Below are 22,937 nucleotides of genomic sequence, written 5' to 3' on the forward strand. Positions count from 1 at the left end.
TATTTACGTTAAAAGAGAGTAAATTAGAGTCAGACCAGGTCTTTATCGTCAGTAGATCCGAAGTTATAGTTTCATGAAGAGATGCAATAGTTGAGTTGATCCAAGTGATACTGGTATCATAAGCAAAAAGAAAAATTTTCCCATCGATTTTTAAATTAGTGATGTCATTTATAAAGATAAGGAACAGAAGAGGACCCAATACTGAACCTTGTGGTACTCCACATACAATGTTTTTGAGACTAGAGTCAGTATCATTGGCTCTAGCTAGTTGTTTCCTATTATTCAAGTAGGATTGGAACCAATTTAAAGAAATACCTCGAATTCCATAGAATTTTAGTTTTGCAATCAAGATGTCGTGATTTACACAATCAAAAGCTTTAGCATAGTCGCAGAAAACAGTGGCAGTATAAAGATTATTGTTTAGTGCTTGGTAAACCTCATGTAGTACAGAAAACATGGCATCAGTGGTACAATTATTTGTTAGAAAGCCGAACTGATTTTGTGATAAAATGTTGTTATCAACGATAAAGGACATTAGTCGAGTTTTAATGAGTCTCTCAATAATTTTGGAGAGTACCGGTAGTAAGGCAATAGGTCTATAGTTGCAGGCATCAGATTTTTCACCACCCTTATGAAGAGGAATAATAATGGCTGTCTTTAGGCTCTCTGGAAATTTATCTTTTTCGAAGGAATCATTAATTAGAGAGACGAGGATTTCCAACACATTTTCTGTGAGATTAGAGAAAAATTTTATAGATAGTCCATCAGTATTACAAAATGATTTGCTTTTGACACTATTGATTGTTTGGATAAGTTCAGAGTTATCGACTGGTCTTAAAACTAATGAATTCGAGACCTTTCTTGAGTTAGGGAGATAGGAAATGGGATCTTGTTGCGGCAAAATAGTTGATGTTATATTTTTACCTCACATTAACGAAGTAGTCCTTTAGACTTTCAGAATTTGGAAGGGAAAATTATTGAGCTGTGTGAGTTTTTTTTTAAAGATCGTTTATTACAGACCAAGTTTCTTTTGCAACACTTTTAGAGCTTCCCAGACAATTTTAATAATAGGCTGTTTTAGCTGATTTGACAAGTTTGAGATATGTTGTCCTGTACTTCGTGATATATTCAGTGACAGAAACATTGGTAGTAAATTCCTTGATGTATAGTAGTGAACGCATATTCTTGGCTGATATGCGAATACCTTTTGTAACCCAAGGTTTCCGATGCTTTGGCTTAATAGGGATTAAAGGAAATGCCTTATTGAAGATACGGAGAAGCTTATCTAGAAAAACACTGAAATTATAGTCCACGTCTATAGAAGGAAAGTGGAATTTACGAAAATTCTGGGTGGAAAAAATCCTACTTAAACGTCGGGTTTTTAAGGAGGGTTTGCTGAAGATGTTAAACTTCGTATACACTGCTTCATGATCAGATAGTCCCGCATTAATAACTGTAGAGCAGACATCAAGGGGTGAGAAATCGGAGACAATATAATCGATTATGGTAGATGTAGCTTTTGTAATCCTTGTAGGAGAATTAACGTGCATTGAGAGATCATACGATTCAAATATGTTGGCCAGCGACACTTGGGTAGCACAAGCAGCAGCATAATTAATGTTAAAATCACCGCACAGAATTTTTCTGCTTTTATGAGGCAGGTCATCTAAAAAATTTAGCAGGTTCTGAAAAAATAGTTCAACGGTAGGGTCAGGTGATCTATAAATGCAAATAATGTAAAGATTAAGATTTTTATTATAAACTAAGGAAAACTCAAGGAAGGATTCACTTAACAAAAAGTCATATTTTGTTACCAGAGAAAAATCATTATTTCTAGAGAGAATTAGGGTGCCTCCATGAGCCGAACTTGGACGATCATACCTGGCAAGTGTGGTATATATTTCTACAAAAAGAGGCTCGTTGACTTCAAGCCAGTGCTCTGTAACCGCAACTATCGGGGGAAATCCTAATTCCTCCAGATTGATTATCCAGGGGAAAATAGACAGTAAGCGTTTCAGATTGTCTGCTATAGAATCTGTGGCTTAAGTCTCCATGAATGAAACAACCCCATTTTATGTAGATTTTATTTTATAGTTGCATGACTGGTGGAAGGCCTGTTATGAAACTGAATTGATTCTTTTAGTATTTCAGCCCTATTAGCGCATATATCCGTCCAATATATCGAGGATTCAGAATACAAGTGAACCAAGTCCACTTTAGCTAAATTTGAGTTATAGAAGTTTAAAAGTAAAAGCTTCATAACAAATACCCGAAAAAATATAAAAGTGGAATTGATTCACTTGTATTTTGAGCCGTCCATATTTCTTGCCATGTGCTTGGCCGGGTATACTTTCCCAGTGAAAAGTTGTGTTGTGTTCAGGTCCATGACTTTTTTCTGGTCGTGAAAAGTGCTTTTTGGCACTCCTACGACCGACTCTGGATCAACATATCCTGTATCAGATCCTCATTCAGCAATTGCATCTGTTCTTTCATCACCGTGTATTCTCCGATAACCTGGAACTCATATCGGTCTGACACTGTTATGTTCCGCTAGCCTCTCGTATTATTGTCGGCAATTCCACACAACGCAAGACTATACAGTATTGGAAATCTTTTTTCGGAACATAGGGACTTTCAATGCAATAAGTTAGATTCTTGATTTACAATGAACCAGTGTAAATATTAAGACAACGTCGCGATGTTTCATATTTAATTAATTTGTTTGACTGCACCGAACTGACATCTCTGATTTCCAATTAACCAGTGTAAATTTCAATATAACGTCGCGATGTTTTAAAATGAATTCATTTGTTCGACTGTAATCCCTTTACCGCTGGCTATCGTACAAACGATGCAATCCGATGGGGTACCTCAGTTTAGTACAGTCAAACAAATGAATTAAACATGAAACATTGCGACATTGTCTCGAAATTTACACTGATTAATTGCAAATCAAGAATCTAACCTATTGCATTGAAAGTTCCTATGTTCCGAAAAAATATTTCCAATACTGTATAAAGCTCTCCCTAGAATATAGCAATATATTTTCATTTTAGAAATGTTTATATTATTACATTTATATACCCACATATTTAACGATATGACCTACCACTCAAAACAGAATACTCCTGTAAGCTACTATACAGTGTGTCAATTTTAAAACTTACAATGGCTATATCTCACGAACAAAAGCTGATATCGAAAAATGCTTGAAACCGTTTCTAGGATATTAAGGGGGAACTAAAATGACATGAAAGAGAACTCAGCCCCATCAACCCCCTAAGCCCCACCCATCACAACCAAAAAAGTTTAAATTGCAAACCCCTACTTGTGATACATTATTGAAAAGGCTATAAAAAATGCTATTCAATGGTATAAATAATAATTATACAGGGTGAATCAATAATTGTGAAACTTTGGCTTAAATGAAAAATTTAATAAGGTTTTGTTGAATTACAAATTTATTAAAAATGTCAATTAAGTAAATATTTATTGTGAATTCCGTTGTTTGGTAAACAATAATACAGCCTATTTTGAAATTCTGCACGAAATTTAGCAAATGTTCTAGTAATAGGGCGACATGTTTGAGTAATTCTTTCTCGCAATCCCTCAAGCGAAGCAATTTGAGTTTTATAAACAACTGATTTAGGGTAACCCCATAGAAAAAAGTATTATACTATCCTACTATAAAAAGTACTATCCAATGGTATAAATAATAATTATACAGGGTGTTAATATCAGCTGGCTTACTATGACTTTTGTATTTGTAATGCTATCTCCCGGACTATTATTTTAGATGGTAAGTGTCCGCTCGTACTTTTTTTGTTAATTAAAACTTAATTTGCCATTTTTGCCTTAAATCAGTTGTTTATAAAACCTAACTTGCGTCACTTGGGAAATTGAGAGAAATAATTACTCAAGCATGTCGCCCTATTACTAGAAAAACATTTGTTAAATTTCGTGCAAAATTTGAAAATAGAATGTACTATTGTTTACAAAATAACGGAATCCACTTTTGAACATTTACTTAATTGACATTTTTATCAAATTTGTAGTTCAACAAAACCTCATTAAATTTTTCATTTAAGCCAAAGTTTCACAATTATTGCTTCACCCTGTATAATTATTATTTATACCATTGGATAGCATTTTTTATAGCCTTTTCAATGATGTATCACAAGTAGGAGTTTGCAATTTAAACTTTTTTGGTTGTGGTGGGTGGGGCCTAGGGGGTTGATGGGGGTGAGTTTTCTTTCATGTCATTTTAGCTCCCCCTTACTGTCCTAGAAACGGTTTCAAGCATTTTTTGTTTTCAGCTTTTGTTCGTGAGATATAGCCATTGTAAGTTTTAAAATTGACACACTGTATAAATTATAGGAGCATATACTTTACAACGTAACAACAGAATAACAAAGTTTGTTACAAGATAATTAAGTTGCTGATAAGTTTAACTCCCTCACAAGAAAACAACCCCAAAATAGGATAACAGCAAAGTCCACAAATCATCATCCTATGTAAAGTACCCGCAAATTATTTCATCTAAAGCGACGACTCGACGTATGACACACAGAATGCGACATCGTGAAGACTGTGCAAAGGAACAATACGAAACACCTGAATGTACTCAAAAAGAATATTAAGGGAGCAAAAGGTGAATGTCTTATGACCTAGGGAATTCACATAAATTACTCCTCCATTGCCCACACAAATTACACATATTTCCCACGGTAAGACAGTACGTGCTGAAGAAGTGGTGCGCCTGGAGCCATTAATTTAGATGAGGATTATTTGTCTCTGTGGCTAGCACACGTATCAACCCTTCTCACAACAAATGGTAAATGTTCCTTACGGATATGCATGCCTCTGAGGGCTGGGTTATACTACACTGACTGCATTTTTGAGTATGTGTGTGACCGGCAGTCACGGATCTAGAAATTCATAATAAGGGGGTCTAGACTTACTTACTGATCGTTTGAAAATAAGAGTTGACAGAAAAAAAATAATAAATAATAAAAAAATGCTTATAGACTAAATACAATAGGGGGGTCCATGGACCCGTTGAACCCTCTCTGTATCCGCGCCTGTGTGTGAGAGAGATTTTCTCGAGTATTTACTCTGAAATTGCTCGATTCCTAGCTTTTAGATCCGAAGATGAAGTCTTTTTTCGTGTTGAGCTACGGCTGATAATTTTATTATTTTGAAGCTGACTCCATAGTCTCTTACTAGATCATCCGTTCTTTTATTAGCTACGACTCTACCTCAACGCACTGATCTGGGCTAAGACATCGTTAAAAAAAGTCTCTTGTCTTCCATCCAAATCATTTACTTATTATAAGCTACTTTCTCTAGCTGACCAATATTTATTATTTCGGCACTACAGCAGTGATTGTCGTTTCAGATTGTCAACTATATCGTTTTCAGCATTATTTTTCTCACAATTTTTCGAATCTTTAGTAGGCATATTAAGTAAATCAAATCACAAAAGCACAGGCCTCAATTTTAAAACATCCTGTAAATCGTTGAAGACTTTATAGACGTACCTACTTTTCATATTAATATTAAACTCATACCTATATTATCTTGTTTTTATACTTTTTATTGTATGTGTTACGAGCCATAACGTAAATCCGGCCAATAACGTTAATAACCGGTCAATATCGACAATGGCCTGTTGAATTAGTCATTGTCGACAATGACCGGATATTAACGTTATTGTCCATAGAAACTGGACATTGATGATAATTTTAAACTCTTGGTAACATTTTCATCATTGTTCGGTCAATGTCAACAATGCCCGTTGCTAATCGGTCAATGTTGAAATTTAGACTAAAAGATAGGTTATGTTCATTATTTGCTTCATTTCTGTGCTCGTGCTGAAATTAGTAAATTTATGTAAAAAGTGTTACAAAATGCCATGTTTCACAGTTTCACTAGCTTGTCAAAATAAAAATGATTAGCCTTCAAAAGCTATCTCAAATAAAAAAAATAATAGGGCATCATACCTAATTTTAATTTTATTTATATATCAACATTGGCCATTTGCTTTTGGCCACTGTTGTTATTGACCGGTTATTGATGAAAACTCTACTTTTAGGTTATTTTTTACAACATTGGCGAAGTGGGAAATGGACATTCACGACAATGCCCAGTCTTTAACGTCAATGGCCAATTTACATCATTGTCCGTAACATACAGTATGGTGAGAATGAAAGGAATAAACTCGTTATTTCGTAAACCAGCGACGGTAAGGAAAAATCCCAAAACAGGTCGATTTTTATTTTTTATTAGGATCTTTTGGCATATATGTCATACTAGTGACGTCATCCATCTGGGTGAGATGACGTAATCGATAATTTTTTAAAATAGGAATAGGGGTCGTGCGCTGGCTCATTTGAAAGGTTATTCAATTCTCTCTTCATTAATATAAATATTTACATAATTATTTACACAGGGTGTCCAGAAAATAATTTTTAAATAAATTTTTTGTTAAAAAAAAAGAAGTATAATATATTATTTATTTAATTCAAAATACATTTTACTGTTGCCCCAAAACAGAAAAAATTGTTAATTTCACAAATAAACATTGCTTTTCGAATAAATTCAATGTTTAAGCCAGCTCCCGTTAGCCGCTTGCTTCTTAGAAGTTTGAGCATTTAATTTAAGCAAAAAGCAAGGTTTATTTCTGAAATTAACATATTTTTATGATTTCTGGCAGCAATAAAATGTATTCTAAATTAAATAAATTACATTATATTCTTTTTTTTTTGTCAAATAATTTAATTTAAAAACATTTTTGGACACGCTGTATAAATAATTAAATAAGTGGTTATACTACTGAATAGAGAATTAAATAACTTTTCAAATGAGTTAGAACACAACCCATATTCTCATTTAAAAAAAATCATCGACTACGTCAGCACGCCCAGACGGATGACGTCGCCAGTATTAAATATATGCCAAAATATTGTAATTGAAAAATAAAAATCGACCTGTTTCGGGATTTTTCCTTAAAGTCGCCAGTTACGAAATAACGAATTTATTCCTTTCATTTGCACCATACTGTATATCTATAATATGTATAATTTAATCATAGTAGTAACTAAAATGTCCTCAGGCCAACACTATCACAATATATCACTTATTTTTGTTAACTTCATTATGGTATTGATATAGGGCCCTTGAGCTCATTCTCTACAAATTCCATTAAGATGTAAAATGTTTATTTGTGTATGTAAATTAACAATATCACACTTATTTTATTACCTACCTATGAGTATTTTATGTAAAATAAACGTAAATTTAACTGACATTCTGCATGAAACAACATTTGAACGTGTTCAAGTTAAATATATTATATATTATGCTGTAAAAGAATGTATTAGTCCATGTAGTGAAGCCGCTCCCGTATGAAAAAAATTCTGATTCAGTGAATAGCTAACAATAGGGCTTTTCATTCACACTCATTTGTTTCGAGCTCCTGTCGTATGTTGTATAATCTGTGTATAATATTAATATACACGGATTATACGACATATGACAGAAGCTCGAAACAAATGACAATCGATGAAAAGCCCTATTAAAAAACGATGGTATAAATTGAAATAACTCCAGATTACTATTCAAAATCTACAAAAAGAGTACGTGTTTAAACTTAAATTTTGGCACTTGAAAACCTCAAACATAATATATTAAATTTCTAAAAGGCATTTTTCAGATTTTAAATCCTTTTCAACTATAAATTATCAAATTTTGAGAAAAACGAAAACATATATTTTTATTTAAAATAACCCAAGAAACCTAAAATAGCTATTTCTATAACAAGGGAGGAATGGAGGAAAATGCTACTTTTCCTCCCGAGAATGAAGTTTACTGCCCGCCTCGTAGCGGAGGGCAGTAATCATTCAAGGGAGGAAAAGCCACTTTACTCCCAGTTATACATATTATTTTTCCACCTTCCTCAAATAACAAGTTATTTTTTTGATTTTTAAATAATTTATTTATGTAACTAACAAAATTTATTAGAGGACTAAAACTAACAAGTAGGTACAGTAGAACTGTCAACTGTCAAATATTCGTCAAATTATTAATGTAAACATTGTTAAATTAAAATAACAATTAAGTGTTTCTTACCATTCTGCAAAATACAGGGTGTTTTTTACATAAACGTTAAAATGTATATGTTACCGGCCAAACCCGATTTCAGGACAAACTAGTTTGGCCTAGGCCTGGTATCCTGATATAAATACACACACTTCAGGCCAAACTAGTGCCAAACTAGTTTATCCTGATATAAAGACGCACACTTCAGGCCAAACTAGTTTATCCTGAAGTGTATATTTTTATATCATGAAAAACTAGTTTAGCCTTGTCTAAACCAATTTAATCTAGTCGAAAGTACGAATTGATTACAGATTGGTTGCTGATTTAAACGTAAGCTTAGAAGACACTATTAAGATTTGTAAGACTTTTAAGTATTTAGGGTAAATGATAAACCGAGATGGCACTTGTATGAAAGATATAGAAATAAAAATAGTACGGGGAAAACAACCACGAAAGCACTCTATGGAGTGATATGGAAGAACACTCTAACTAAAGAAAACAAAGAAGGATTTTTCAGGGCATAGTGCTGAATATTACCCTACAAGAGCGGAAGAATAGCCAGTGACAACAATAATACGAAATAAAATACGAAGAGTTTCTTCTTCTTCAAATGCAAATCCACTAATGGATGTTGGCGATCACATTTTCCATTAACTCTCTGTTTCTTGCAATGTGGATCAGTGATTGTATGTCGGTAATCCCTGTCCATTGCCTTATGTTTCGGAGCCAGGACATTTTCTTGCGTCCTATTCCTCTCTTGCCTTCAATTTTACCCTGGATTATAAGTTGAAGGAACTGGTATTTTTCGTTTCGCATGATGTGACCCAAATACGCCGTTTTTCTTTTCTTGATGTTTTCGAAGAGTTGAATTGGAGTTTATGAGAAGGTGTCTACAAATTACCAGATAGGATAGAATAAGAACAGAGGAAATATGAAACAGAATAGAAGTAGAATGCTCAATTACAAAAAAGTTGTGGTACTAAAAGTAGAGCCCTGAAATGGTACGAGCATGTACAAAGAATGTCGGAGCACAGGTGGCTGAAAAGATTACTGGACTGGGACCCGCGAAGAGGAAGACGAAGGGGAGGACCTGCTGTGAGATGGAAAACTCACATCGGAAATGCTATGATAGATAGAGACCTCAGAGATGGTGACTGGGAGAATAAAGTGTTATGAAAGACGAAAACGGTAAACTCATAATGGAAAAAAACCAAGAAGAAGAAAGTAATTCAGCGAACTAGTACGGATTAATATAAATAAAAAATTGAATAAAATATGTAATTTGTTCTTGGAAAAATAATCATTTTTATTAAAATTATAATTATTCGTAACAAACAAACAATAATATTGAGTTATATCCGCGGTCAGACGGACAGACAGCCCAGGTCAAATTTCTCACCTTTACTACCATCCTTAGTGTGACCAACTAGCCCGAAAAATCCGGGACATGGCCCGAATTACGAAGTCGTATCCCGGCGTCCCGGACAAGGCTTCCGGACCATCCGAATTTTCAACGTTTTGGTAAAATTCTATTTTGAAATATTGAATACGTTATTCTTCTAAGAATTCACATCAAATTGAATTGGTGGGACAAAAAAAAGTCGACAATTTCTGGAGTATAAGACCACCAAGGGTATATCAGACAAAGTAGCCTACATTATGCTTAAATTCAAAAGAACGTCGTTGAAAATTATACAGGTATACGCACCAACAAGCACATATAAAGATGAAGATATTGAAAACTTCTACGAAGAAATAACACTCGCTGTGGAAGAAAAGAAAACTAAATTGACGCTAATAATTGGAGACTTCAATGCCAAATTAGGGGTAAGAATAGACGAAGACGAACACAGAATAGGACAATATGGATACGGCGAAAGAAATAATAGAGGACATACATTAATGAACTACTTGGAGGAAAGACAACTTTTTGCTATGAACTCGTTTTTTAACAAAAAACCGCAAAGAAAATGGACATGGATAAGTCCCATCGGCAATACTAAAAACGAAATAGATTACATCCTTACAACAGAAAAAGCCATCATCAAAGATGTTACAGTGCTGAATCGTTTCTCAACCGGTAGTGATCATAGACTTGTCAGAGCCAAACTCAGCATTAATAGCCAATTCGAAACAAAAAAGAAAATGGAAAATAGATCGAATAGATAGGAAAAAATATCTAGTTTGATATGGGAAAACTTAAGAAAGCAAAAGAGGAATATAAACAAAAAATAAGGGAAAGTATACCGGCCACTAGAGATTTGGAAAACAAAAATATCGATGAAATAAATCAGCTATTAACCGATACATTAGCAAAGGCGGGAAAAGAGGTAGCACAAACAAGAATAAAAAAGGAAAACTATATATCCCAGAAAACAAAAAACCTCATGAGCAAAAGAAAATCATTAATAGAGAAACACAGTAGATTACAAAGAGGTAAACAAAGCTATCAGAAGGAACATCAAGGAAAGTCAAAGGAGAGTACAGGAAGAAAAAATAGAAAAAACCATTGAACAAAATAAAAATATGAAGTGCTTAAAACCACAGCTTGGAAGCATACAGATTAATAATATAAAGAACAAAGAAGGCATAGAGACCAATAATATAGAAGAAATTATACAAATAACACAAGAATATTATAAAAACCTCTACAATACAAAACAGAAACCAACACAAGAAATCCTTAAGCAATTACAAATAAAAATAAAAAATGTCAATTCCGACTTACAACCAGAAATCAGTAAGAATGAGATAAAAAGAGCACTCAAGTAGATGAAGAATAATAAATCGCCAGGAAAAGACGGGATAACTGTAGAAATGCTAAAAAATGGTGGGAAAACAACTAGAGAAGTTTTGTACACACTTATGAATAAAATATTAATGACAAAACAAATACCCAACACTTGGAACGAAGCAGTAACATTGTTACTATTTAAAAAAGGAGATAAAAAGGATCTAAAGAATTACAGACCCATAACTTTACTAAATGTGATGTACAAACTATCAACCAAGATATTAACAAACAGATTAACAACTAAATTAGATGGATACCAGGCAAGAGAACAAGCCGGATTTAGAAAAAGCTTCAGTACAAGTGACCACCTTTTAACGATGAAGATATTAATCGAAAAAGCTAACGAATATCATATCCCGCTATATATGGCATTTATTGACTTCGAAAAAGCATTTGATAGTGTGGAACACTGGGCAGTAAAGAATTCCCTACAAAACAGCAGAATAGACTACAGATATACCGACTTAATTACAAATATATATGATAAGGCAACAACAACTATCAAGCTAATGAAACAAACGGAGCCTATTAAAATAAACCGAGGAGTAAGACAAGGAGATACCATCTCGCCCAAGCTATTCAACCAAGCGCTAGAAGATGTGTTCAAACAACTGCACTGGGATGGTTTGGGTATAAACATAAACGGGCAATATCTGAATCACTTACGATATGCTGATGATATTGTATTAATAGCAGAAAGAAGTGAAGAATTACAAAGAATGATGGAAGAACTAGAGAGAGAATCGACAAAGATAGGACTGAAGATGAATTACAGTAAAACAAAAACCATGACCAATCAACAAGAAGAACTAGTAATTACAGTGGCACAAACAAGAATGGAACAAGTAAAAGAATATATATATCTAGGACAAATCACTAGATTAAATAGAGAAAATCAGACCGAAGAAATAAAGAGAAGAATAAGGTTGGGATGGGCATCATTCGGAAAACTGTCTTATATTCTAAAGAACAGAAAATACCCGCAATACCTAAAAACAAAAGTCTTCAATCAATGTATACTCCCTGTTTTAATATATGGCTCTCAGACATGGACGTTTACAAAAGAGAATATGGAAAAAATAGCAAAGACAGAAAGAGCCATGGAAAGACAAATGCTGAACATTAAATTATCAGACAGGAAAAGAAACGAATGGATCCGTAACAAAACAAAAGTGAAAGACGTCTCTACCCAAGTAGCAAAGCTTAAATGGAAGTTCGCCGGACACACCCTACGGCAGAAGGATGAAGGACTAAGTGGTAATACATTGGAGACCATGGAACCACAAACGAAAAAGGGGAAGGCCACAGATGCGATGGTCAGATGACCTGAAGAAACACACTGGGTCAAAATGGATGCAAATTACCCAAGAAAGAGAGGCATGGAAGAAGGAAGAGGAGGCCTATATCCAAGGATGGATGTTTAGGGCTGATTAGATAGATAGATAGAAGACTAATATACCACATCCAAAACGCATGCATTTTATATCGTGGTATTGTAGTTCTACGAAAACTAAAACGGTAGACTTTTTTTCGTTTCTGTATTTTAATTGTCTTCTGAAAAAAAAATGGCCCGATTTTCATTGAAATGTCCCGGATTTTAGGTATTTTTCTCAGCCTTGTCTAGGATTCGACTCAATTGGAGTTGGTCACACTAACCATCCTTGGTATGGATGATAAGCTTTCATTTGATACCTCATTTGTCATTCTACCTGATATAATGACGGAGGAGTTAAGTTCACGGATAGACAGACAGACGGATGGACGGATGGACAGACGGACGTGCAAAATTCAACGTTTCCACATTTTTTCAAAATTGGTTAACACAATATTAGTTCGTACTCTATTATATTCGTAAGTGCACCTTTTCTTTTAATTTTTGGAGCAAATCATCCTTTTATTTATTATTTTTTATATTATTTAATTATACAAGAATATATTGATTTATAGCATGTATCAATATCTTCATTCGATGTATCATATGATACAATATATCGATGTATAATTTTTTTGCCTTTCCAGTTTGGACGTGATTTGGGAATTTCCAGCATGTAAAAGACCTTACATGTTCGCTAAATTACTTCAGACACGGCTAAATTGGTTTAGATTAGGCCGTACTAATTTATCCTGAAGTGTGAGTCTTTATTATATCAGGATAAACTGGTTTGGCCTAGGCCAAACTAGTTTGGCCTGAAGTGTGTGTATTTATATCAGGATAAACTAGTTTGGCCTGGGAGAAACTAGTTTGGCCTACGCGCGATAGGACAAACTAGTTTGGTCTAGGCCATAATAGTTTATACTAACGCCCTTAGGACAAACTAGTTTGGCCTGAGCTAAACTAGTTTGTCCTGAAATCGGGTTTGGCAGGTAACATATATACAGTGAGCACGTAAAGGTTGGAATAAATTCGTTTTCTCGAGAATGGACGACTTTGGAAAAAAATCCCGAAATAGGTCAATTTTTATTTTTAAATTACGACTTTTTGGCATATATGTCATACTAGTGACGTCACCCGTCTGGGCGTGATGACGTCATCGATGATTTTTTTAAATGAGAATAGGGGTCGAGTGATAGATCATTTGAAAGGTAATTTAATTCTCTATTCAGTAATATAAACATTAACATAATTATTTATACAGGGAGTCCAAAAATTTATTTTTAATTAAATTAATTGACAAGAATAATGTGTGTAATTAATTTAATTCAAAATACATTCTTTTTTCTATCAGAAAAGAGGAAAAAATGTATTTGGCAAATAAATATTGTTTTTTGCTTAAATTCAATATTAAAGCCGCCACCCACCAGCCTCGTGACAGTTTGAAATTTAATTTAAGCGAAAAGCAATGATTATTTTTTCAAATAAACATTTTCTTCTGTTTTCTGAGAGCAGTAAAATGTATTTTGAATTAAATAAATAACATACATTCTTCTTTTTATGTCAATAAATTTAATTAAAAAAAAAATTTTTGGACGCCCTGTACAAATAATTATGTTAATGTTTATATTAGTGAATAGAGAATTAAATTACCTTTCAAATGATCTATCACAAGACCCGTATTCTCATTTAAAAAAACCATCGATGACGTCATCACGCCCAGATAGGTGGTGCCACTAGTATGATATATATGCCAAAAAGTCGTAATTGAAAAATAAAAATTGACCTGTTTCGGGATTTTTTTCCGAAGTCGTCCATTCTCTAGAAAATGAATTTATTCCAACCTTTACGTGCTCACTGTATACTTACGTAATAGAAAATAGAATATTGTATAGGGCCTCAATAAGTTATTTCATCAATTACATACCATGACGTCACTTTTACTTTTACTCCCTAGGGAGTAAAAGTACCTTGTCTCCCTAGGGAGGAAAAGTACACTTTGCTCCCTGCTATCAGGTCAGGAAACGTATACTTTCAGTAGAGGTAGGTTTAAATAGCTATTTGTATAACAAGGGAGGAAAGTGCTACTTCTCCGAGAATGAAGTTTACCGAACGACGCGTAGCGGAGGACAGTAATCATTCAAGAGAGAAAAGGCGCTTTACTCCCAAGTTATGCATATGGTTTTTTTCATCTCCCTTAATTAACACGTCATTTTTTCATTTTTAAATCATTTATTTATGTAACTTACTAACAAAATTTATTAGAGAACTAAAAGTAACAAGTAGGTACAGTATAACTGTCAACTGTCAAATAATTAATGTAAACATTGTTAAATCAAAATAACAATTTACTGTTTTTTACCATTCTGCAAAATACAGGGTGTTTTATAAATAAACGTTAAAATGTATACTACATACTTACGTAATAGAAAATAGATACTATACAGGGCGTCAATAAGTTATATTTCATGAATGAAATACCATGACATCACTTTTACTTTTACTCCCTAGGGAGGAAAAGTAAGACTTTGCTCCCTAAAATCAGGTCCGAAAAAGTATACTTTCGGTAGAGGCAGGTGGAAAAATATTTTTTCCACGAGCGTGCAAAAATGTCTACTTTCGCGCACGCGTTTTAGTTTAGAAAGTTTCAATTTTCCGCACGCGTTTTACTTTTCCGCACTCGTTTTACTTTTCTGCACGCGAGTAGATATTTTAATATGGCCTTAAAATAATTATAATACTCTCACTGACCAACTGTTTGCTGACGGTTTCTGACTAGTTTGACTGTTTGCTAGAACAAACCTAATAACAGTCATTTTGAATCATGGTCATGGAAACCAAGATCGTCGTCATGCTAACTAATTATATTGAAAGTTTGGTTTTGACAACCTTGTCAAAGAATTAATTTGTGTATGTATTTTCATACTAATTAAATTAATTGATTAAGATTTGGTCATTTTTTAAAGACTCGTAGAAAAAATATTGTTCCTAACTCTTGCAGAAAGTCTTTTTTCCGCACTCGACTGCTTGCCGAACTTCCGCTTCGGCAAACTGCAGTCGCGTGCGGAAAAGTATGACCTTCTGCACTTGTTAGGGAAATAACTATTTCTGGGCAAAGAAAGGTGATCTATTGAATTTGTTTAAAAGATTGCCTACACAATTTTTTCGCCTGGCACCTTTTTGATTAGTTTAAAGGGCACATGTTTGAATAGGAATTCACAAAGAAATCAAATCAGAAAATTGCAGAATGACCTCACAATAGCGACTATATAATCGCACCTGGTAGACAATATTATGAATGGATTATTTTTTAAATAAGAAACAATGCAATTTAAATCTAAAAATAGCGTTGACTATTTTTATGCTCCCTAGCCTGGAGCTAACAAGTGTGTGAATGTTTCACATTTTTAACACTATTGCAAAGAAACGCGACAATTTACACGGATTTTAAGATCAAAAAAGTTTCCGAATCAAAACTTGGTTCAAAAGAAATATATAGGCCAAAAACAAGTACGATTAAGTACCTACCTTCTGGATTTCTTATGATAGCAGTTAACATTTTGATATGCATATGACATTTTAGCATTTGATTCAGCATTATCGTTATTTTTAATTCTTTATAATAAATTTAACACATATATTTAAGTATGTATAATTTACTATTGTTATTGGGCATTAACCACAATCTTAGTCTAAAATACGGTTATTTTGAAGATTCTATTTCCACTTCGGAAATAGTCCTTTCAATAACCGAGTTTTAAACTAAAATTATGGTTAATTCCCAATAAAAATACATCTTCTAAAATGTCACAAAAAATAGCTTTAGAATATATTTATATGTACAATTTAACGGATTATTTTTACACTTACTTACGCAAGTACCATGTCACAATCTGTCAACAGTTTCTTTTGATATTTTTGATATTATTTATAAAATATTTTTTAAATCATGTGACTTTTTATTTACAGAACATAAAATATGAAATAAAACGTATTTTCTGAAAATGAAATTGCCAAGAGAATTAATTTGAGAATTAACCAGACTTACCAGTTCTACAGTTTGAAAAGTTAATATAACTAAGGGTATACTCATTGTTTATTATGCTAAATGATAAGAGTCGAATAATAAACTATGAACTCATCGATAAAAAATAAAATTTACAATTCTTAACTATTGGCCAAAGTTAAACGTAAACATCATTATCTGAGAATGTATAGACGAAGTAAATATTGTTTTTACCTCCAACGAGCTAAAGATCTCAGGAGAACTATTAAATTAGAAATACAACTAGAATATAAAAAATTTATTGAAAGATCCCAAAATTCTTTTAAGTCAGATGCGAGACAATTTTGGAACTTTGTTAATGCCAAAAATAATAAATCACGGATACCTGGTCTGATGAAATACGGTAGTGATAAGTTTACCACGAGTCAAGATATAGTAAACGCATTTGCAAACTTCTTTAAGAGTGTTTATATTTCTGATAGTAATAGCTCTCCTTCTGTTACATCTTATTTTAATTATAATCCAAGTTCTTACTTTAATATCGGTAAAATTACCAGTAACGATATTATAGAAGGTGCAAAGAAATTAAAAAATAAATTTTCCTGCGGTCCTGATAATTTTCCTGTTTCGATACTTAAATGTCACGTCGAGTCATTCATAGAACCACTTGTTGTAATTTTTAACCTCATTCTTAAGACAACAACATTTCCAGCTGCGTGGAAAAATACAAGAGTTTGTCCTATTTTTAAATCAGGTTCAAACTCTGATATATCTAACTATCGACCTATTGCTCTTATATCAGCATTCTCTAAATTGTTCGAAATTATCTTGACAGATTACTTGTATGCTCATGTGCGTTGTTTGATTACCAGCAGTCAACATGGTTTTGTGAAAGCTCGGAGTACGGCAACAAATCTTTGTATATTTACAGAATATGTTTCGTCAGCTTTAGATTCAAGACAACAGGTGGACGTCATATACACTGATTTCAGTAAAGCGTTTGACCGAGTCTCACACAATAAATTGCTAACAAAATTAGATCAGTTTGGAATTTCCAATAACTTTCAAATATTACTGAAATCATATTTAACTGATAGGAGTTTGTTCGTAGAATATCAAGGCTTTCGATCTTTTCGTTTTGTTGCCACGTCTGGAGTACCTCAGGGGTCAAATCTGGGTCCCTTATTATTTCTCCTTTTTGTTAATGATATCTGCTCCATCGTAGACTCTGAAACACTGTTGTACGCGGACGATATGAAAATATTTCGCAAAATTAACCATATTTCCGACTGCGTTAAACTTCAACAGGATATCTCTGCCATTAATGAATGGTGTTTCGATAATCAACTATCCTTAAATATAAAGAAATGTAAAGTAATGTCCTATACCCGAAAGATCAATAACATACATTTCGATTATAAGGTCAACAACATTTTACTGTCTTCTACCTCAGAGTTTAAAGATCTTGGTGTTATATTTGACAGTAAATTAACATTATCAACTCATATTAATACCGTGGTCTCTAAAGCAACCAAATCTTTAGGATATATTATTAGAAGCTGCAGAGATGTAACGTCTGTGGAAGCTTTGCGTAGTTTATATTTTGGACTAGTTAGTAGTAAACTTAATTACTGCAGCGTGGTATGGAATCCTAATCATGCAGAACTTGTCTCTAATCTTGAATCTGTTCAAAAAAGATTCTTAAGATATTGTTACTTCAAAAAATATAACAGATATCCGGTTAGAGGCTATAGCTATAATTTACTCCTTTCTGAGTTTGGATTCCATTCACTGCGTAAGCAGCGTGAAATAAACGGCCTAATATTCATCTTCAAAATTGTCAATTGCCTAATTAATAGCGATGTTTTGCTTAGTCTTGTAGACTTTAATGTACCACGAGCTGTGTCACGTTCAGGTGTAACTTTTCATATTTCGGTGCCTAATTCGCAACATAATTTCTATTGTCCGATAAAAAGTATGTGCAGAAGTGTCAATAACTTAAGATCTGTGGACATTTTTTTTCTTAGTTTTAACATCTTTAAACGCGAAATACGCAATAGCTTATCGAATTGATGCCATGTTATTTTTCTTTATTAAGGTCTTTGTTTATTATTGTGTATGTGTATTCACAACAGAATCATTTTTGGTTATTCTTTATTTTATTTTATATTTTGTCATCAAGTGTTCAGTCAATGTATGTAGTTTTCTTATGTACACCTTTATGGGTTTATACCTGGTGGATGTATATTTCAATAAATAAATAAATAAATATAATTACCTACCTTTATGGATGTTCTGAGTTAAAAACTGGTAATAGCTATTTGTATAACAAGGGAGGAAAGTGTAACTTTTCCTCCCGAGAATGAAGTTTACTGCCCGACGCGTAGCGGAGGGCAGTAATCATTCAAGGGAGGAAAAGGCACTTTACTCCCATGTTATACATATGGTTTTTCCACCTTCCTCAAATAACAAGTCATTTTGTCATTTTTACTTAATTTATTTATGTAACTAACCAACAAAATTTATTAGAACTAAAACAACAAGTAGGTACAATATAACTGTCAGCTGTCAAATATAAGTCAAATTATTAATGTAAACATTGTTAAATAAAAATAACAATTTACTGTTTTTTACCATTCTGCAAAATACAGGATGTTTTATAAATAAACGTTAAAATGTATAGATACTCCGTAATAGAAAATAGATATTATACAGGGCGTCAATAAGTTATATTTCATGAATGAAATATTATGACGTCACTTTTACTTTTCCTCCCTAGGGAGGAAAAATATTTTCCTCCCTAGGGAGGAAAAGTACAACTTTGCTCCCTACAATCAGGTCCGGAAAAGTATACTTTCGGTAGAGGTAGGTGGAAAAATTAATTTCCGGAACCATGTAAGATATCAGTTTTTCATATTGTGATCTTTGAATGCTTTTAAAATAAAACCTGACAATAAAAGGAATAAAACAAAATTTAAAACTCGATATTTCAACCCTTCGTGTCATTTTGTATCGGTTGATATACGATATCACTAATTGATAATATGTGACAATAATGACAACAATAACTTCCGCTTACAGCTTATTAACCGGAAATGATATAAAAGCCAGAAGTCTATATTTGCTCTCGTGTTGCTAAAGCGCGTGGTATAATATATCGCTTCTACTATTTCATCGACGTTAAAACAACACTCCCGGTTCCACCTTTCTCACCTTTAATATCATATTTAGGTTAAAAGGTCTCATTGGACACCTCATTTTTCATTCTATTTATATTGTATGAACGAACGATAATTCAATGTTGTCACATTTTAATATTTTAAAAAGAGCGAAAACCATTTAGAAGAAAAAAATCCAGCGACGACATATTGGCAGATAAGTCCAGGTTGTAACAGAAATTTGGCAGTGAGGATGACATCGATAAAACATTTTGATTTAATTCGCATACATTGTATGATGACGTTTCTGCAAAAGCCTGTTTTTTCCGAATTGATTAAAAATAATTAAATCAAAACAAAACAGTTTCGACATTTCCTAACGAAAAACAAAATTACCAGGGGCAATTATATAAATTATCGACGAAGACATATTTATGTATATACCTACTTGTATACACTGTTTTATAAAATATTTAAAATTATAAAAATAGGTAATTCCTTACTTCAATAATCTTTATTCAATTAAAAAATGTGCCGATCACAAAAAAAAAACATCCTATGTTAAAAGGTCAATGATTGTGTGATATATTTAAAATATATTAGATTATTTTATCAATCTATCTAATTAGCCAAGAACGTCCATTTTTGGACATAAGCCTCCCTTTAACTTTTATATAGTTCTCTATTTTGCACCATTTGCATCCATCTCGGTCCAGTACGTTATCTTATGTCATCTGACCACATAAGTTATGGTCTTCTTCTTTGAAATTTATGATTCCAAGGTCTCCAACACAATTCTGGAATACCGAAGTTCTCCGTGATAATGAGATATAACAGAAATTTCAAAAGGATATAGAAATAGTTCTAACGCAGACAGAGGACTATAACAACATAGACTCAGCTTGAAAAAATATAAAATTAGCTCTGACAAGCGTATCAGATGAAATACTAGCACATAAAAAGAAAAAAACAAAAAATGGTTCGATGATGATTGGCTGAAATCCATAACAGAAAGAAATATGGCTAGAAGGAACATGCTACAAAACCCCTCTCACAACAACAAAGAAACATATAAACAAGAAGAACAGAGACAAGAAAACTAATAAAAAAGAAGAAGATAGAGTATCAAGAACAAATAATCAGAGATATAGAAGAACAGAAACAAGCAAGACAGTTCTTCAAAAGAGTTTCAGAATTCAAGACCAAATACCAACCAAGAATAGGAAATTTTCTTCAAAACTACAGCGGGCATATATTCACTGATGACAAGGAAATTCTAAAAACCTGGAAGGAATACTTCCATCAAGTATTAAACGACCAATCTATCAGAAACACATCAAACATAGAAGTACATACTGCACTCAACGAAAAAGGTACGTAATATCAATTCAGACAACAAACACAATACTTAAAATTTGTCCAATTCTTGGTATTATTGGAACAACAAATCGATGTTCATCAATTCATTATTTTCGTTAGTTGAGCCAATGCATTACGTTTGTTGAATGGATGAACATTCATTATGTATACCATAATATCACTTTATTGATATACGAAATCTGTTCATTGAGTCAACGAACAATATACATTGAAACAACAACGTCGTTAATTGACCGACGACGACTATTCGTTGTGTCAATAACAGTGTTATTTCTCCTAACGTATTTCGTTTATTTCTACAATTATTTCCGTTTATTCTTACAATTAATTACGTTCATTCCCACAATAAATACGGTTATTCCTACAAGCAATTCTATTCATTCCTTCAATCAGTTTCGTTCATTCCTACTATGAACGTATTTTATATTAATAATTACTGAATGCATTAGCCCAGTGTATGATATTGATTAATAATAATTTTTTAAATCCCCCTTTTTTGTCCTAAACCTAATGGACTGTACACTGTGTGATTTCTCATAACGTGAGAAATCATATTATGATTTCACTTATACAGTGCGCTGGAATAAGTGTTACACTCCTCCCCCCTTATTAACTTATTTATTTTTAGCACATAAGCAAAACGCTCGGACAGGTCGATTTTTAAAATAATCAAAGTATATTATAACATCAATGTTTCGAACTTTACACGATCAGTCTTCAGGTGACGCATAACTTTGATTTTTTTAAATGGGAAAGTACATCATGTGACAGCTCATTTAAAAACGCTTGAAATAGTGATTCCAAAAATGTATATCACTTTAATCCTTTTTGAGAGCGCAGGTGCAAAATTTCGATCGAATTATTTTTAAACGCATTCATTTTTTTTGGAATCCTGGGAAAACTAATAAGTATTTTTGAAAAATTTAAACGCAGAATAAAAGATTACATTATTACCGAGGGCTGAAATTCCCTTAAAATAAACAAAAAGTTTCTTTTGAATGGTATATTTGAAATTAAAAATCATACTAAATTTTCTCTTTTTCACCCCTGTGACTTATTAAAATAATGATTATAGAAGTTCTTTAGGGACTTCAGACCCTCGATAATACTGTAATACAAAAATGAATAACCATTTTCAATTTCGTTGCAACACGAAACTACAGCCGCATCATTATTCCAGTCCAATCAGAGAGTGCAGCAAGCACCTCTACCGGTTTCGAAACTTATTAATCTCTCATCAGGAGGCACATATGCTGCTCTCTCTGACCCAACTAGGACAAACCCCAGCGTGCAGTCACGGATTGCAACGAACGAAATGGCAGGGATACCCTAGTGGCAAATGCTATCAAAAAACTAAGTTTTCAATCTAATAGCACATAAAACAACATCCAAAAATGTTATTCTACATCCTACCAGACTGAAAACAATGGGAACCTTCTCTGGTAACACCTCTGAGGCTTCTACAATTTTCAAGCCATAACGGATGCTGAGACTAAGGAAGATGAGGGAGTTTTACAATTTATAATTCACGTCCCAGCTGCTCAGCGCGGTAAAGTTCCAACGAGAATGGTCCCCTTCGTACTCCAATGGGAGTAAACATGTAAATCAAAAATGAATAACCATTTTCAATTTCGTTGCAACACGAAACTACAGCCGCATCATTATTCCAGTCCAATCAGAGAGTGCAGCAAGCATCTCTACCGGTTTTGAAATTTATTAATCTCTCATCAGGAGGCACATATGCTGCTCTCTCGGGGCTGCTACGCCGGGGTTTCTCCAAGTTGGGTCAGAGAGAGCAGCATATGTGCCTCCTGATGAGAGACTAATAAGTTTCGAAACCGGTAGAGGTGCTTGCTGCACTCTCTGATTGGACTGGAATAATGATGCGGCTGTAGTTTCGTGTTGCAACGAAATTGAAAATGGTTATTCATTTTTGATTTACATGTACTCCCATAGGAGTACGAAGGGAACCATTCTCGTTGGAACTTTACCGCGCTGAGCAGATGGGACGTGAATTATAAATTGTAAAATTCCCTCATCTTCCTTAGTCTCAGCATCCGTTATGGCTTGAAAATTGTAGAAGCCTTGGAGGTGTTACCAGATAAGGTTCCCATTGTTTTCAGTCTG

The 22,937-nt window shown here is 33.3% G+C and overlaps 1 protein-coding gene across 2 annotated transcripts in view; it reads right to left on the minus strand.

Annotated features, from left to right (window-relative positions):
• The window catches only part of LOC114334835 (uncharacterized), a 322,752-nt gene that overhangs the window by 76,292 nt on the left and 223,523 nt on the right, over window positions 1-22,937 (minus strand). The gene's annotated exons all lie outside the window — the stretch shown is intronic.

Source organism: Diabrotica virgifera, chromosome 3 (assembly GCF_917563875.1).
Source record: "Diabrotica virgifera virgifera chromosome 3, PGI_DIABVI_V3a".
Lineage (NCBI taxonomy): Eukaryota > Metazoa > Arthropoda > Insecta > Coleoptera > Chrysomelidae > Diabrotica > Diabrotica virgifera.